We start from the raw sequence: 15396 nt of genomic DNA, 5'->3' as shown, positions 1-15396 counted from the left end.
CATTATTTTCATCGTTTATAATATTAAATAATTGAATTTAAATATAATTTCACTCTCCTCCTCCGTCGATAGCTCAGTTGGTAGAGCGGTGGACTGTAGAGGGCGAGTGGCAGAGTTATCCAGAAGTCGGTGGTTCAAATCGGGCTCGACGGACATTTTTCATTACAACATAATTTAACGCTCCTCATCCGTCGATAGCTCAGTTGGTAGAGCGGTGGACTGTAGAGGGCGATTAACAAAGTTATCCATAGGTCGCTGGTTCAAATCCGGCTCGACGGACATTTTTTGCATCGTTTATAGTATTAAATAATTGAATTTAAATATAATTTAACGCTCTTCATCCGTCGTTAGCTCAGTTGGTAGAGCGGTGGACTGTAGAGGGCGACTGACAGAGTTATCCAGAAGTCGGTGGTTCAAATCTGGCTCGTCGGACATTTTTCATTACATCATAATTTCACGCTCCTCGTCCATCAATATCTCAGTTGGCAGAGCGGTGGACTGTAGAGGGCGATTAACAAAATATCCATAGTTTGCTGGTTGAAATCCGGCTCGACGGACATTTTTTTCATCGTTTATAATATTAATTAATTGAATTAAAATATAAATTCACGCTCCTCATCCGTCGATTGCTCAGTTGGTAGAGCGGTGGACTGTAGAGGGCGATTGACAAAGTTATCCATAGGTCGCTGGTTCAAATCTGGCTCGACGGACATTTTTCATTAAAACATAATTTCACGCTCCTCGTCCGTCGATAGCTCAGTTGGTAGAGCGGTGGACTGTAGAGGGCGATTAACAAAGTTATCCATAGGTCGCTGGTTCAAATCCGGCTCGACGGACATTATTTTCATCGTTTATAATATTAAATAATTGAATTTAAATATAATTTCACTCTCCTCAACCGTCGATAGCTCAGTTGGTAGAGCGGTGGACTGTAGAGGGCGAGTGGCAGAGTTATCCAGAAGTCGGTGGTTCAAATCGGGCTCGACGGACATTTTTCATTACAACTTAATTTAACGCTCCTCATCCGTCGATAGCTCAGTTGGTAGAGCGGTGGACTGTAGAGGGCGATTAACAAAATATCCATAGTTTGCTGGTTGAAATCCGGCTCGACGGACATTTTTTTCATCGTTTATAATATTAATTAATTGAATTAAAATATAAATTCACGCTCCTCATCCGTCGATAGCTCAATTGGTAGAGCGGTGGACTGTAGAGAGCGATTGACAAAGTTATCCATAGGTCGCTGGTTCAAAACCGGCTCGACGGACATTTTTTTCATTGTTTATAATATTAAATAAATCAATTTCAATATAATTTCACGCTCCTCATCCGTCGATTGCTCAGTTGGTAGAGCGGTGGACTGTAGAGGGCGATTGACAAAGTTATCCATAGGTCGCTGGTTCAAAACCGGCTCGACGGACATTTTTTTCATTATTTATAATATTAAATAATTCAATTTAAATATAATTTCACGCTCCTCATCCGTCGATAGCTCAGTTGGTAGAGCGGTGGACTCTAGAGGGCGAGTGACAGAGTTATCCAGAAGTCGGTGGTTCAAATCTGGCTCGACGGACATTTTTATTACAACATAATTTCACGCTCCTCATCCGACGATAGCTCAGTTGGTAGAGCGGTGGACTGTAGAGGGCGATTAACAAAGTTATCCATAGGTCGCTGGTTCAAATCCGGCTCGACGGACATTTTTCATCGTTTATAATATTAATTAATTGAATTACAACATAATTTCTCGTTTCTCACCCTTCGATAGCTCAGTTGGTAGAGCGGTGGACTGTAGAGGGCGATTGACAAAATTATCCATAGGTCGCTGGTTCAAAACCGGCTCGACGGACATTTTTTTCATCGTTTATAATATTAAATAATTGAATTTAAATATAATTTCACGCTCCTCATCCGTCGATTGCTCAGTTGGTAGAGCGGTGGACTGTAGAGGGCGATTGACAAAGTTATCCATAGGTTGCTGGTTCAAATCTGGCTCGACGGACATTTTTCATTACAACATAATTTCACGCTCCTCATCCGTCGATAGCTCATTTGGTAGAGCGGTGGACTGTAGAGGGCGATTAACAAAGTTATCCATAGGTCGCTGGTTCAAATCCGGCTCGACGGACATTATTTTCATCGTTTATAATATTAAATAATTGAATTTAAATATAATTTCACTCTCCTCAACCGTCGATAGCTCAGTTGGTAGAGCGGTGGACTGTAGAGGGCGAGTGGCAGAGTTATCCAGAAGTCGGTGGTTCAAATCGGGCTCGACGGACATTTTTCATTACAACATAATTTAACGCTCCTCATCCGTCGATAGCTCAGTTGGTAGAGAGGTGGACTGTAGAGGGCGATTAACAAAGTTATCCATAGATCGCTGGTTCAAATCCGGCTGGACGGACATTTTTTGCATCGTTTATAGTATTAAATAATTGAATTTAAATATAATTTAAAGCTCCTCATCCGTCGTTAGCTCAGTTGGTAGAGCGGTGGACTGTAGAGGGCGAGTGACAGAGTTATCCATAGGTCGGTGGTTCAAATCCGGCTCGACGGACACTTTTTTCGTCGTTTTTAATATTAAATATTTGAATTTAAATATAATTTGACGCTTCTCATCCGTCGATAGCTCAGTTGGTAGAGCGGTGGACTGTAGAGGGCGATTAACAAAGTTATCCATAGGTCGCTGGTTCAAATCCGGCTCGACGGACATTATTTTCATCGTTTATAATATTAAATAATTGAATTTAAATATAATTTCACTCTCCTCAACCGTCGATAGCTCAGTTGGTAGAGCGGTGGACTGTAGAGGGCGAGTGGCAGAGTTATCCAGAAGTCGGTGGTTCAAATCGGGGTCGACGGACATTTTTCATTACAACATAATTTAACGCTCCTCATCCGTCGATAGCTCAGTTGGTAGAGCGGTGGACTGTAGAGGGCGATTAACAAAGTTTTCCATAGGTCGGTGGTTCAAATCCGGCTCGACGGACACTTTTTTCGTCGTTTTTAATATTAAATATTTGAATTTAAATATAATTTCACGCTCCTCATCCGTCGATAGCTCAGTTGGTAGAGCGGTGGACTGTAGAGGGCGATTAACAAAGTTATCCATAGGTCGCTGGTTCAAATCCGGCTCGACGGACATTATTTTCATCGTTTATAATATTAAATAATTGAATTTAAATATAATTTCACTCTCCTCCTCCGTCGATAGCTCAGTTGGTAGAGCGGTGGACTGTAGAGGGCGAGTGGCAGAGTTATCCAGAAGTCGGTGGTTCAAATCGGGCTCGACGGACATTTTTCATTACAACATAATTTAACGCTCCTCATCCGTCGATAGCTCAGTTGGTAGAGCGGTGGACTGTAGAGGGCGATTAACAAAGTTATCCATAGGTCGCTGGTTCAAATCCGGCTCGACGGACATTTTTTGCATCGTTTATAGTATTAAATAATTGAATTTAAATATAATTTAACGCTCTTCATCCGTCGTTAGCTCAGTTGGTAGAGCGGTGGACTGTAGAGGGCGACTGACAGAGTTATCCAGAAGTCGGTGGTTCAAATCTGGCTCGTCGGACATTTTTCATTACATCATAATTTCACGCTCCTCGTCCATCAATATCTCAGTTGGCAGAGCGGTGGACTGTAGAGGGCGATTAACAAAATATCCATAGTTTGCTGGTTGAAATCCGGCTCGACGGACATTTTTTTCATCGTTTATAATATTAATTAATTGAATTAAAATATAAATTCACGCTCCTCATCCGTCGATTGCTCAGTTGGTAGAGCGGTGGACTGTAGAGGGCGATTGACAAAGTTATCCATAGGTCGCTGGTTCAAATCTGGCTCGACGGACATTTTTCATTAAAACATAATTTCACGCTCCTCGTCCGTCGATAGCTCAGTTGGTAGAGCGGTGGACTGTAGAGGGCGATTAACAAAGTTATCCATAGGTCGCTGGTTCAAATCCGGCTCGACGGACATTATTTTCATCGTTTATAATATTAAATAATTGAATTTAAATATAATTTCACTCTCCTCAACCGTCGATAGCTCAGTTGGTAGAGCGGTGGACTGTAGAGGGCGAGTGGCAGAGTTATCCAGAAGTCGGTGGTTCAAATCGGGCTCGACGGACATTTTTCATTACAACTTAATTTAACGCTCCTCATCCGTCGATAGCTCAGTTGGTAGAGCGGTGGACTGTAGAGGGCGATTAACAAAATATCCATAGTTTGCTGGTTGAAATCCGGCTCGACGGACATTTTTTTCATCGTTTATAATATTAATTAATTGAATTAAAATATAAATTCACGCTCCTCATCCGTCGATAGCTCAATTGGTAGAGCGGTGGACTGTAGAGAGCGATTGACAAAGTTATCCATAGGTCGCTGGTTCAAAACCGGCTCGACGGACATTTTTTTCATTGTTTATAATATTAAATAAATCAATTTCAATATAATTTCACGCTCCTCATCCGTCGATTGCTCAGTTGGTAGAGCGGTGGACTGTAGAGGGCGATTGACAAAGTTATCCATAGGTCGCTGGTTCAAAACCGGCTCGACGGACATTTTTTTCATTATTTATAATATTAAATAATTCAATTTAAATATAATTTCACGCTCCTCATCCGTCGATAGCTCAGTTGGTAGAGCGGTGGACTCTAGAGGGCGAGTGACAGAGTTATCCAGAAGTCGGTGGTTCAAATCTGGCTCGACGGACATTTTTATTACAACATAATTTCACGCTCCTCATCCGACGATAGCTCAGTTGGTAGAGCGGTGGACTGTAGAGGGCGATTAACAAAGTTATCCATAGGTCGCTGGTTCAAATCCGGCTCGACGGACATTTTTCATCGTTTATAATATTAATTAATTGAATTACAACATAATTTCTCGTTTCTCACCCTTCGATAGCTCAGTTGGTAGAGCGGTGGACTGTAGAGGGCGATTGACAAAATTATCCATAGGTCGCTGGTTCAAAACCGGCTCGACGGACATTTTTTTCATCGTTTATAATATTAAATAATTGAATTTAAATATAATTTCACGCTCCTCATCCGTCGATTGCTCAGTTGGTAGAGCGGTGGACTGTAGAGGGCGATTGACAAAGTTATCCATAGGTTGCTGGTTCAAATCTGGCTCGACGGACATTTTTCATTACAACATAATTTCACGCTCCTCATCCGTCGATAGCTCATTTGGTAGAGCGGTGGACTGTAGAGGGCGATTAACAAAGTTATCCATAGGTCGCTGGTTCAAATCCGGCTCGACGGACATTATTTTCATCGTTTATAATATTAAATAATTGAATTTAAATATAATTTCACTCTCCTCAACCGTCGATAGCTCAGTTGGTAGAGCGGTGGACTGTAGAGGGCGAGTGGCAGAGTTATCCAGAAGTCGGTGGTTCAAATCGGGCTCGACGGACATTTTTCATTACAACATAATTTAACGCTCCTCATCCGTCGATAGCTCAGTTGGTAGAGCGGTGGACTGTAGAGGGCGATTAACAAAGTTATCCATAGTTCGCTGGTTCAAATCCGGCTGGACGGACATTTTTTGCATCGTTTATAGTATTAAATAATTGAATTTAAATATAATTTAAAGCTCCTCATCCGTCGTTAGCTCAGTTGGTAGAGCGGTGGACTGTAGAGGGCGAGTGACAGAGTTATCCATAGGTCGGTGGTTCAAATCCGGCTCGACGGACACTTTTTTCGTCGTTTTTAATATTAAATATTTGAACTTAAATATAATTTCACGCTCCTCATCCGTCGATAGCTCAGTTGGTAGAGCGGTGGACTGTAGAGGGCGATTAACAAAGTTATCCATAGGTCGCTGGTTCAAATCCGGCTCGACGGACATTATTTTCATCGTTTATAATATTAAATAATTGAATTTAAATATAATTTCACTTTCCTCAACAGTCGATAGCTCAGTTGGTAGAGCGGTGGACTGTAGAGGGCGATTAACAAAGTTATCCATAGGTCGCTGGTTCAAAACCGGCTCGACGGACATTTTTTTCATCGTTTATAATATTAAATAATTGAATTTAAATATAATTTCACGCTCCTCATCCGTCGATTGCTCAGTTGGTAGAGCGGTGGACTGTAGAGGGCGATTGACAAAGTTATCCATAGGTTGCTGGTTCAAATCTGGCTCGACGAACATTTTTCATTACAACATAATTTCACGCTCCTCATCCGTCGATAGCTCAGTTGGTAGAGCGGTGGACTGTAGAGGGCGATTAACAAAGTTATCCATAGATCGCTGGTTCAAATCCGGCTGGACGGACATTTTTTGCATCGTTTATAGTATTAAATAATTGAATTTAAATATAATTTAAAGCTCCTCATCCGTCGTTAGCTCAGTTGGTAGAGCGGTGGACTGTAGAGGGCGAGTGACAGAGTTATCCATAGGTCGGTGGTTCAAATCCGGCTCGACGGACACTTTTTTCGTCGTTTTTAATATTAAATATTTGAATTTAAATATAATTTGACGCTCCTCATCCGTCGATAGCTCAGTTGGTAGAGCGGTGGACTGTAGAGGGCGAGTGGCAGAGTTATCCAGAAGTCGGTGGTTCAAATCGGGCTCGACGGACATTTTTCATTACAACATAATTTAACGCTCCTCATCCGTCGATAGCTCAGTTGGTAGAGCGGTGGACTGTAGAGGGCGATTAACAAAGTTATCCATAGGTCGCTGGTTCAAATCCGGCTCGACGGACATTTTTTGCATCGTTTATAGTATTAAATAATTGAATTTAAATATAATTTAACGCTCTTCATCCGTCGTTAGCTCAGTTGGTAGAGCGGTGGACTGTAGAGGGCGACTGACAGAGTTATCCAGAAGTCGGTGGTTCAAATCTGGCTCGTCGGACATTTTTCATTACATCATAATTTCACGCTCCTCGTCCATCAATATCTCAGTTGGCAGAGCGGTGGACTGTAGAGGGCGATTAACAAAATATCCATAGTTTGCTGGTTGAAATCCGGCTCGACGGACATTTTTTTCATCGTTTATAATATTAATTAATTGAATTAAAATATAAATTCACGCTCCTCATCCGTCGATTGCTCAGTTGGTAGAGCGGTGGACTCTAGAGGGCGAGTGACAGAGTTATCCAGAAGTCGGTGGTTCAAATCTGGCTCGACGGACATTTTTATTACAACATAATTTCACGCTCCTCATCCGACGATAGCTCAGTTGGTAGAGCGGTGGACTGTAGAGGGCGATTAACAAAGTTATCCATAGGTCGCTGGTTCAAATCCGGCTCGACGGACATTTTTCATCGTTTATAATATTAATTAATTGAATTACAACATAATTTCTCGTTTCTCACCCTTCGATAGCTCAGTTGGTAGAGCGGTGGACTGTAGAGGGCGATTGACAAAATTATCCATAGGTCGCTGGTTCAAAACCGGCTCGACGGACATTTTTTTCATCGTTTATAATATTAAATAATTGAATTTAAATATAATTTCACGCTCCTCATCCGTCGATTGCTCAGTTGGTAGAGCGGTGGACTGTAGAGGGCGATTGACAAAGTTATCCATAGGTTGCTGGTTCAAATCTGGCTCGACGGACATTTTTCATTACAACATAATTTCACGCTCCTCATCCGTCGATAGCTCATTTGGTAGAGCGGTGGACTGTAGAGGGCGATTAACAAAGTTATCCATAGGTCGCTGGTTCAAATCCGGCTCGACGGACATTATTTTCATCGTTTATAATATTAAATAATTGAATTTAAATATAATTTCACTCTCCTCAACCGTCGATAGCTCAGTTGGTAGAGCGGTGGACTGTAGAGGGCGAGTGGCAGAGTTATCCAGAAGTCGGTGGTTCAAATCGGGCTCGACGGACATTTTTCATTACAACATAATTTAACGCTCCTCATCCGTCGATAGCTCAGTTGGTAGAGCGGTGGACTGTAGAGGGCGATTAACAAAGTTATCCATAGTTCGCTGGTTCAAATCCGGCTGGACGGACATTTTTTGCATCGTTTATAGTATTAAATAATTGAATTTAAATATAATTTAAAGCTCCTCATCCGTCGTTAGCTCAGTTGGTAGAGCGGTGGACTGTAGAGGGCGAGTGACAGAGTTATCCATAGGTCGGTGGTTCAAATCCGGCTCGACGGACACTTTTTTCGTCGTTTTTAATATTAAATATTTGAACTTAAATATAATTTCACGCTCCTCATCCGTCGATAGCTCAGTTGGTAGAGCGGTGGACTGTAGAGGGCGATTAACAAAGTTATCCATAGGTCGCTGGTTCAAATCCGGCTCGACGGACATTATTTTCATCGTTTATAATATTAAATAATTGAATTTAAATATAATTTCACTTTCCTCAACAGTCGATAGCTCAGTTGGTAGAGCGGTGGACTGTAGAGGGCGATTAACAAAGTTATCCATAGGTCGCTGGTTCAAAACCGGCTCGACGGACATTTTTTTCATCGTTTATAATATTAAATAATTGAATTTAAATATAATTTCACGCTCCTCATCCGTCGATTGCTCAGTTGGTAGAGCGGTGGACTGTAGAGGGCGATTGACAAAGTTATCCATAGGTTGCTGGTTCAAATCTGGCTCGACGAACATTTTTCATTACAACATAATTTCACGCTCCTCATCCGTCGATAGCTCAGTTGGTAGAGCGGTGGACTGTAGAGGGCGATTAACAAAGTTATCCATAGATCGCTGGTTCAAATCCGGCTGGACGGACATTTTTTGCATCGTTTATAGTATTAAATAATTGAATTTAAATATAATTTAAAGCTCCTCATCCGTCGTTAGCTCAGTTGGTAGAGCGGTGGACTGTAGAGGGCGAGTGACAGAGTTATCCATAGGTCGGTGGTTCAAATCCGGCTCGACGGACACTTTTTTCGTCGTTTTTAATATTAAATATTTGAATTTAAATATAATTTGACGCTCCTCATCCGTCGATAGCTCAGTTGGTAGAGCGGTGGACTGTAGAGGGCGAGTGGCAGAGTTATCCAGAAGTCGGTGGTTCAAATCGGGCTCGACGGACATTTTTCATTACAACATAATTTAACGCTCCTCATCCGTCGATAGCTCAGTTGGTAGAGCGGTGGACTGTAGAGGGCGATTAACAAAGTTATCCATAGGTCGCTGGTTCAAATCCGGCTCGACGGACATTTTTTGCATCGTTTATAGTATTAAATAATTGAATTTAAATATAATTTAACGCTCTTCATCCGTCGTTAGCTCAGTTGGTAGAGCGGTGGACTGTAGAGGGCGACTGACAGAGTTATCCAGAAGTCGGTGGTTCAAATCTGGCTCGTCGGACATTTTTCATTACATCATAATTTCACGCTCCTCGTCCATCAATATCTCAGTTGGCAGAGCGGTGGACTGTAGAGGGCGATTAACAAAATATCCATAGTTTGCTGGTTGAAATCCGGCTCGACGGACATTTTTTTCATCGTTTATAATATTAATTAATTGAATTAAAATATAAATTCACGCTCCTCATCCGTCGATTGCTCAGTTGGTAGAGCGGTGGACTGTAGAGGGCGATTGACAAAGTTATCCATAGGTCGCTGGTTCAAATCTGGCTCGACGGACATTTTTCATTAAAACATAATTTCACGCTCCTCGTCCGTCGATAGCTCAGTTGGTAGAGCGGTGGACTGTAGAGGGCGATTAACAAAGTTATCCATAGGTCGCTGGTTCAAATCCGGCTCGACGGACATTATTTTCATCGTTTATAATATTAAATAATTGAATTTAAATATAATTTCACTCTCCTCAACCGTCGATAGCTCAGTTGGTAGAGCGGTGGACTGTAGAGGGCGAGTGGCAGAGTTATCCAGAAGTCGGTGGTTCAAATCGGGCTCGACGGACATTTTTCATTACAACTTAATTTAACGCTCCTCATCCGTCGATAGCTCAGTTGGTAGAGCGGTGGACTGTAGAGGGCGATTAACAAAATATCCATAGTTTGCTGGTTGAAATCCGGCTCGACGGACATTTTTTTCATCGTTTATAATATTAATTAATTGAATTAAAATATAAATTCACGCTCCTCATCCGTCGATAGCTCAATTGGTAGAGCGGTGGACTGTAGAGAGCGATTGACAAAGTTATCCATAGGTCGCTGGTTCAAAACCGGCTCGACGGACATTTTTTTCATTGTTTATAATATTAAATAAATCAATTTCAATATAATTTCACGCTCCTCATCCGTCGATTGCTCAGTTGGTAGAGCGGTGGACTGTAGAGGGCGATTGACAAAGTTATCCATAGGTCGCTGGTTCAAAACCGGCTCGACGGACATTTTTTTCATTATTTATAATATTAAATAATTCAATTTAAATATAATTTCACGCTCCTCATCCGTCGATAGCTCAGTTGGTAGAGCGGTGGACTCTAGAGGGCGAGTGACAGAGTTATCCAGAAGTCGGTGGTTCAAATCTGGCTCGACGGACATTTTTATTACAACATAATTTCACGCTCCTCATCCGACGATAGCTCAGTTGGTAGAGCGGTGGACTGTAGAGGGCGATTAACAAAGTTATCCATAGGTCGCTGGTTCAAATCCGGCTCGACGGACATTTTTCATCGTTTATAATATTAATTAATTGAATTACAACATAATTTCTCGTTTCTCACCCTTCGATAGCTCAGTTGGTAGAGCGGTGGACTGTAGAGGGCGATTGACAAAATTATCCATAGGTCGCTGGTTCAAAACCGGCTCGACGGACATTTTTTTCATCGTTTATAATATTAAATAATTGAATTTAAATATAATTTCACGCTCCTCATCCGTCGATTGCTCAGTTGGTAGAGCGGTGGACTGTAGAGGGCGATTGACAAAGTTATCCATAGGTTGCTGGTTCAAATCTGGCTCGACGGACATTTTTCATTACAACATAATTTCACGCTCCTCATCCGTCGATAGCTCATTTGGTAGAGCGGTGGACTGTAGAGGGCGATTAACAAAGTTATCCATAGGTCGCTGGTTCAAATCCGGCTCGACGGACATTATTTTCATCGTTTATAATATTAAATAATTGAATTTAAATATAATTTCACTCTCCTCAACCGTCGATAGCTCAGTTGGTAGAGCGGTGGACTGTAGAGGGCGAGTGGCAGAGTTATCCAGAAGTCGGTGGTTCAAATCGGGCTCGACGGACATTTTTCATTACAACATAATTTAACGCTCCTCATCCGTCGATAGCTCAGTTGGTAGAGCGGTGGACTGTAGAGGGCGATTAACAAAGTTATCCATAGTTCACTGGTTCAAATCCGGCTGGACGGACATTTTTTGCATCGTTTATAGTATTAAATAATTGAATTTAAATATAATTTAAAGCTCCTCATCCGTCGTTAGCTCAGTTGGTAGAGCGGTGGACTGTAGAGGGCGAGTGACAGAGTTATCCATAGGTCGGTGGTTCAAATCCGGCTCGACGGACACTTTTTTCGTCGTTTTTAATATTAAATATTTGAACTTAAATATAATTTCACGCTCCTCATCCGTCGATAGCTCAGTTGGTAGAGCGGTGGACTGTAGAGGGCGATTAACAAAGTTATCCATAGGTCGCTGGTTCAAATCCGGCTCGACGGACATTATTTTCATCGTTTATAATATTAAATAATTGAATTTAAATATAATTTCACTTTCCTCAACAGTCGATAGCTCAGTTGGTAGAGCGGTGGACTGTAGAGGGCGATTAACAAAGTTATCCATAGGTCGCTGGTTCAAAACCGGCTCGACGGACATTTTTTTCATCGTTTATAATATTAAATAATTGAATTTAAATATAATTTCACGCTCCTCATCCGTCGATTGCTCAGTTGGTAGAGCGGTGGACTGTAGAGGGCGATTGACAAAGTTATCCATAGGTTGCTGGTTCAAATCTGGCTCGACGAACATTTTTCATTACAACATAATTTCACGCTCCTCATCCGTCGATAGCTCAGTTGGTAGAGCGGTGGACTGTAGAGGGCGATTAACAAAGTTATCCATAGGTCGCTGGTTCAAATCCGGCTCGACGGACATTATTTTCATCGTTTATAATATTAAATAATTGAATTTAAATATAATTTCACTCTCCTCAACCGTCGATAGCTCAGTTGGTAGAGCGGTGGACTGTAGAGGGCGAGTGGCAGAGTTATCCAGAAGTCGGTGGTTCAAATCGGGCTCGACGGACATTTTTCATTACAACATAATTTAACGCTCCTCATCCGTCGATAGCTCAGTTGGTAGAGCGGTGGACTGTAGAGGGCGATTAACAAAGTTATCCATAGATCGCTGGTTCAAATCCGGCTGGACGGACATTTTTTGCATCGTTTATAGTATTAAATAATTGAATTTAAATATAATTTAAAGCTCCTCATCCGTCGTTAGCTCAGTTGGTAGAGCGGTGGACTGTAGAGGGCGAGTGACAGAGTTATCCATAGGTCGGTGGTTCAAATCCGGCTCGACGGACACTTTTTTCGTCGTTTTTAATATTAAATATTTGAATTTAAATATAATTTGACGCTCCTCATCCGTCGATAGCTCAGTTGGTAGAGCGGTGGACTGTAGAGGGCGATTAACAAAGTTATCCATAGGTCGCTGGTTCAAATCCGGCTCGACGGACATTATTTTCATCGTTTATAATATTAAATAATTGAATTTAAATATAATTTCACTCTCCTCAACCGTCGATAGCTCAGTTGGTAGAGCGGTGGACTGTAGAGGGCGAGTGGCAGAGTTATCCAGAAGTCGGTGGTTCAAATCGGGGTCGACGGACATTTTTCATTACAACATAATTTAACGCTCCTCATCCGTCGATAGCTCAGTTGGTAGAGCGGTGGACTGTAGAGGGCGATTAACAAAGTTATCCATAGGTCGGTGGTTCAAATCCGGCTCGACGGACACTTTTTTCGTCGTTTTTAATATTAAATATTTGAATTTAAATATAATTTCACGCTCCTCATCCGTCGATAGCTCAGTTGGTAGAGCGGTGGACTGTAGAGGGCGATTAACAAAGTTATCCATAGGTCGCTGGTTCAAATCCGGCTCGACGGACATTATTTTCATCGTTTATAATATTAAATAATTGAATTTAAATATAATTTCACTCTCCTCCTCCGTCGATAGCTCAGTTGGTAGAGCGGTGGACTGTAGAGGGCGAGTGGCAGAGTTATCCAGAAGTCGGTGGTTCAAATCGGGCTCGACGGACATTTTTCATTACAACATAATTTAACGCTCCTCATCCGTCGATAGCTCAGTTGGTAGAGCGGTGGACTGTAGAGGGCGATTAACAAAGTTATCCATAGGTCGCTGGTTCAAATCCGGCTCGACGGACATTTTTTGCATCGTTTATAGTATTAAATAATTGAATTTAAATATAATTTAACGCTCTTCATCCGTCGTTAGCTCAGTTGGTAGAGCGGTGGACTGTAGAGGGCGACTGACAGAGTTATCCAGAAGTCGGTGGTTCAAATCTGGCTCGTCGGACATTTTTCATTACATCATAATTTCACGCTCCTCGTCCATCAATATCTCAGTTGGCAGAGCGGTGGACTGTAGAGGGCGATTAACAAAATATCCATAGTTTGCTGGTTGAAATCCGGCTCGACGGACATTTTTTTCATCGTTTATAATATTAATTAATTGAATTAAAATATAAATTCACGCTCCTCATCCGTCGATTGCTCAGTTGGTAGAGCGGTGGACTGTAGAGGGCGATTGACAAAGTTATCCATAGGTCGCTGGTTCAAATCTGGCTCGACGGACATTTTTCATTAAAACATAATTTCACGCTCCTCATCCGTCGATAGCTCAGTTGGTAGAGCGGTGGACTGTAGAGGGCGATTAACAAAGTGATCCATAGGTCGCTGGTTCAAATCCGGCTCGACGGACATTATTTTCATCGTTTATAATATTAAATAATTGAATTTAAATATAATTTCACTCTCCTCAACCGTCGATAGCTCAGTTGGTAGAGCGGTGGACTGTATAGGGCGAGTGGCAGAGTTATCCAGAAGTCGGTGGTTCAAATCGGGCTCGACGGACATTTTTCATTACAACTTAATTTAACGCTCCTCATCCGTCGATAGCTCAGTTGGTAGAGCGGTGGACTGTAGAGGGCGATTAACAAAATATCCATAGTTTGCTGGTTGAAATCCGGCTCGACGGACATTTTTTTCATCGTTTATAATATTAAATAATTGAATTTAAATATAATTTCACTCTCCTCAACCGTCGATAGCTCAGTTGGTAGAGCGGTGGACTGTAGAGGGCGAGTGGCAGAGTTATCCAGAAGTCGGTGGTTCAAATCGGGCTCGACGGACATTTTTCATTACAACTTAATTTAACGCTCCTCATCCGTCGATAGCTCAGTTGGTAGAGCGGTGGACTGTAGAGGGCGATTAACAAAGTTATCCATAGGTCGCTGGTTCAAATCCGGCTCGACGGACATTTTTCATCGTTTATAATATTAATTAATTGAATTACAACATAATTTCTCGTTTCTCATCCGTCGATTGCTCAGTTGGTAGAGCGGTGGACTGTAGAGGGCGATTGACAAAGTTATCCATAGGTCGCTGGTTCAAATCTGGCTCGACGGACATTTTTCATTTAAACATAATTTCACGCTCCTCATCCGTCGATAGGTCAGTTGGTAGAGCGGTGGACTGTAGAGGGCGAGTGGCAGAGTTATCCATAGGTCGCTGGTTCAAATCCGGCTCGACGGACATTTTTTGCATCGTTTATAGTATTAAATAATTGAATTTAAATATAATTTAACGCTCTTCATCCGTCGTTAGCTCAGTTGGTAGAGCGGTGGACTGTAGAGGGCGACTGACAGAGTTATCCAGAAGTCGGTGGTTCAAATCTGGCTCGTCGGACATTTTTCATTACATCATAATTTCACGCTCCTCGTCCATCAATATCTCAGTTGGCAGAGCGGTGGACTGTAGAGGGCGATTAACAAAATATCCATAGTTTGCTGGTTGAAATCCGGCTCGACGGACATTTTTTTCATCGTTTATAATATTAATTAATTGAATTAAAATATAAATTCACGCTCCTCATCCGTCGATTGCTCAGTTGGTAGAGCGGTGGACTGTAGAGGGCGATTGACAAAGTTATCCATAGGTCGCTGGTTCAAATCTGGCTCGACGGACATTTTTCATTAAAACATAATTTCACGCTCCTCATCCGTCGATAGCTCAGTTGGTAGAGCGGTGGACTGTAGAGGGCGATTAACAAAGTTATCCATAGGTCGCTGGTTCAAATCCGGCTCGACGGACATTATTTTCATCGTTTATAATATTAAATAATTGATTTTAAATATAATTTCATTTTCCTCAACCGTCGATAGCTCAGTTGGTAGAGCGGTGGACTGTAGAGGGCGAGTGGCAGAGTTATCCAGAAGTCG

The 15396-nt window shown here is 41.9% G+C and overlaps 22 non-coding genes across 22 annotated transcripts; all 22 read left to right on the top strand.

Moving 5' to 3' along the window:
* The first annotated feature begins 188 nt into the window (after nucleotides 1-188).
* TRNAY-GUA (transfer RNA tyrosine (anticodon GUA)) lies at nucleotides 189-279 on the top strand. The gene is given in 2 exon segments: nucleotides 189-225; nucleotides 244-279. It is a non-coding gene; the product is annotated as a tRNA-Tyr (tRNA).
* Nucleotides 280-745: 466 nt separating this feature from the next.
* On the top strand, nucleotides 746-836 carry TRNAY-GUA (transfer RNA tyrosine (anticodon GUA)). Its single transcript is given in 2 exon segments — nucleotides 746-782; nucleotides 801-836. It is a non-coding gene; the product is annotated as a tRNA-Tyr (tRNA).
* A 340-nt stretch (nucleotides 837-1176) lies between these two features.
* On the top strand, nucleotides 1177-1267 carry TRNAY-GUA (transfer RNA tyrosine (anticodon GUA)). The gene is given in 2 exon segments: nucleotides 1177-1213; nucleotides 1232-1267. It is a non-coding gene; the product is annotated as a tRNA-Tyr (tRNA).
* A 1355-nt stretch (nucleotides 1268-2622) lies between these two features.
* TRNAY-GUA (transfer RNA tyrosine (anticodon GUA)) lies at nucleotides 2623-2713 on the top strand. The gene is given in 2 exon segments: nucleotides 2623-2659; nucleotides 2678-2713. It is a non-coding gene; the product is annotated as a tRNA-Tyr (tRNA).
* Nucleotides 2714-3054: 341 nt separating this feature from the next.
* On the top strand, nucleotides 3055-3145 carry TRNAY-GUA (transfer RNA tyrosine (anticodon GUA)). The gene is given in 2 exon segments: nucleotides 3055-3091; nucleotides 3110-3145. It is a non-coding gene; the product is annotated as a tRNA-Tyr (tRNA).
* Nucleotides 3146-3333: 188 nt separating this feature from the next.
* Nucleotides 3334-3424, top strand: TRNAY-GUA (transfer RNA tyrosine (anticodon GUA)). The gene is given in 2 exon segments: nucleotides 3334-3370; nucleotides 3389-3424. It is a non-coding gene; the product is annotated as a tRNA-Tyr (tRNA).
* A 466-nt stretch (nucleotides 3425-3890) lies between these two features.
* Nucleotides 3891-3981, top strand: TRNAY-GUA (transfer RNA tyrosine (anticodon GUA)). The gene is given in 2 exon segments: nucleotides 3891-3927; nucleotides 3946-3981. It is a non-coding gene; the product is annotated as a tRNA-Tyr (tRNA).
* Nucleotides 3982-4321: 340 nt separating this feature from the next.
* Nucleotides 4322-4412, top strand: TRNAY-GUA (transfer RNA tyrosine (anticodon GUA)). The gene is given in 2 exon segments: nucleotides 4322-4358; nucleotides 4377-4412. It is a non-coding gene; the product is annotated as a tRNA-Tyr (tRNA).
* A 1355-nt stretch (nucleotides 4413-5767) lies between these two features.
* On the top strand, nucleotides 5768-5858 carry TRNAY-GUA (transfer RNA tyrosine (anticodon GUA)). The gene is given in 2 exon segments: nucleotides 5768-5804; nucleotides 5823-5858. It is a non-coding gene; the product is annotated as a tRNA-Tyr (tRNA).
* A 773-nt stretch (nucleotides 5859-6631) lies between these two features.
* Nucleotides 6632-6722, top strand: TRNAY-GUA (transfer RNA tyrosine (anticodon GUA)). Its single transcript is given in 2 exon segments — nucleotides 6632-6668; nucleotides 6687-6722. It is a non-coding gene; the product is annotated as a tRNA-Tyr (tRNA).
* Nucleotides 6723-8202: 1480 nt separating this feature from the next.
* TRNAY-GUA (transfer RNA tyrosine (anticodon GUA)) lies at nucleotides 8203-8293 on the top strand. Its single transcript is given in 2 exon segments — nucleotides 8203-8239; nucleotides 8258-8293. It is a non-coding gene; the product is annotated as a tRNA-Tyr (tRNA).
* Nucleotides 8294-9066: 773 nt separating this feature from the next.
* Nucleotides 9067-9157, top strand: TRNAY-GUA (transfer RNA tyrosine (anticodon GUA)). Its single transcript is given in 2 exon segments — nucleotides 9067-9103; nucleotides 9122-9157. It is a non-coding gene; the product is annotated as a tRNA-Tyr (tRNA).
* Nucleotides 9158-9623: 466 nt separating this feature from the next.
* TRNAY-GUA (transfer RNA tyrosine (anticodon GUA)) lies at nucleotides 9624-9714 on the top strand. Its single transcript is given in 2 exon segments — nucleotides 9624-9660; nucleotides 9679-9714. It is a non-coding gene; the product is annotated as a tRNA-Tyr (tRNA).
* Nucleotides 9715-10054: 340 nt separating this feature from the next.
* TRNAY-GUA (transfer RNA tyrosine (anticodon GUA)) lies at nucleotides 10055-10145 on the top strand. Its single transcript is given in 2 exon segments — nucleotides 10055-10091; nucleotides 10110-10145. It is a non-coding gene; the product is annotated as a tRNA-Tyr (tRNA).
* Nucleotides 10146-11500: 1355 nt separating this feature from the next.
* Nucleotides 11501-11591, top strand: TRNAY-GUA (transfer RNA tyrosine (anticodon GUA)). Its single transcript is given in 2 exon segments — nucleotides 11501-11537; nucleotides 11556-11591. It is a non-coding gene; the product is annotated as a tRNA-Tyr (tRNA).
* A 341-nt stretch (nucleotides 11592-11932) lies between these two features.
* On the top strand, nucleotides 11933-12023 carry TRNAY-GUA (transfer RNA tyrosine (anticodon GUA)). Its single transcript is given in 2 exon segments — nucleotides 11933-11969; nucleotides 11988-12023. It is a non-coding gene; the product is annotated as a tRNA-Tyr (tRNA).
* A 494-nt stretch (nucleotides 12024-12517) lies between these two features.
* Nucleotides 12518-12608, top strand: TRNAY-GUA (transfer RNA tyrosine (anticodon GUA)). The gene is given in 2 exon segments: nucleotides 12518-12554; nucleotides 12573-12608. It is a non-coding gene; the product is annotated as a tRNA-Tyr (tRNA).
* A 341-nt stretch (nucleotides 12609-12949) lies between these two features.
* TRNAY-GUA (transfer RNA tyrosine (anticodon GUA)) lies at nucleotides 12950-13040 on the top strand. The gene is given in 2 exon segments: nucleotides 12950-12986; nucleotides 13005-13040. It is a non-coding gene; the product is annotated as a tRNA-Tyr (tRNA).
* A 188-nt stretch (nucleotides 13041-13228) lies between these two features.
* Nucleotides 13229-13319, top strand: TRNAY-GUA (transfer RNA tyrosine (anticodon GUA)). The gene is given in 2 exon segments: nucleotides 13229-13265; nucleotides 13284-13319. It is a non-coding gene; the product is annotated as a tRNA-Tyr (tRNA).
* A 466-nt stretch (nucleotides 13320-13785) lies between these two features.
* On the top strand, nucleotides 13786-13876 carry TRNAY-GUA (transfer RNA tyrosine (anticodon GUA)). The gene is given in 2 exon segments: nucleotides 13786-13822; nucleotides 13841-13876. It is a non-coding gene; the product is annotated as a tRNA-Tyr (tRNA).
* Nucleotides 13877-14342: 466 nt separating this feature from the next.
* Nucleotides 14343-14433, top strand: TRNAY-GUA (transfer RNA tyrosine (anticodon GUA)). The gene is given in 2 exon segments: nucleotides 14343-14379; nucleotides 14398-14433. It is a non-coding gene; the product is annotated as a tRNA-Tyr (tRNA).
* Nucleotides 14434-15176: 743 nt separating this feature from the next.
* On the top strand, nucleotides 15177-15267 carry TRNAY-GUA (transfer RNA tyrosine (anticodon GUA)). Its single transcript is given in 2 exon segments — nucleotides 15177-15213; nucleotides 15232-15267. It is a non-coding gene; the product is annotated as a tRNA-Tyr (tRNA).
* Nucleotides 15268-15396: the final 129 nt, after the last annotated feature.

Source organism: Leiobunum rupestre, chromosome 11, assembly GCF_980474605.1.
Source record: "Leiobunum rupestre chromosome 11, qqLeiRupe1.1.hap1, whole genome shotgun sequence".
NCBI lineage: Eukaryota > Metazoa > Arthropoda > Arachnida > Opiliones > Sclerosomatidae > Leiobunum > Leiobunum rupestre.
The sequence above is the reverse complement of the archived record's forward strand: the minus strand, read 5'-3'. Positions and strand labels throughout refer to the sequence as shown.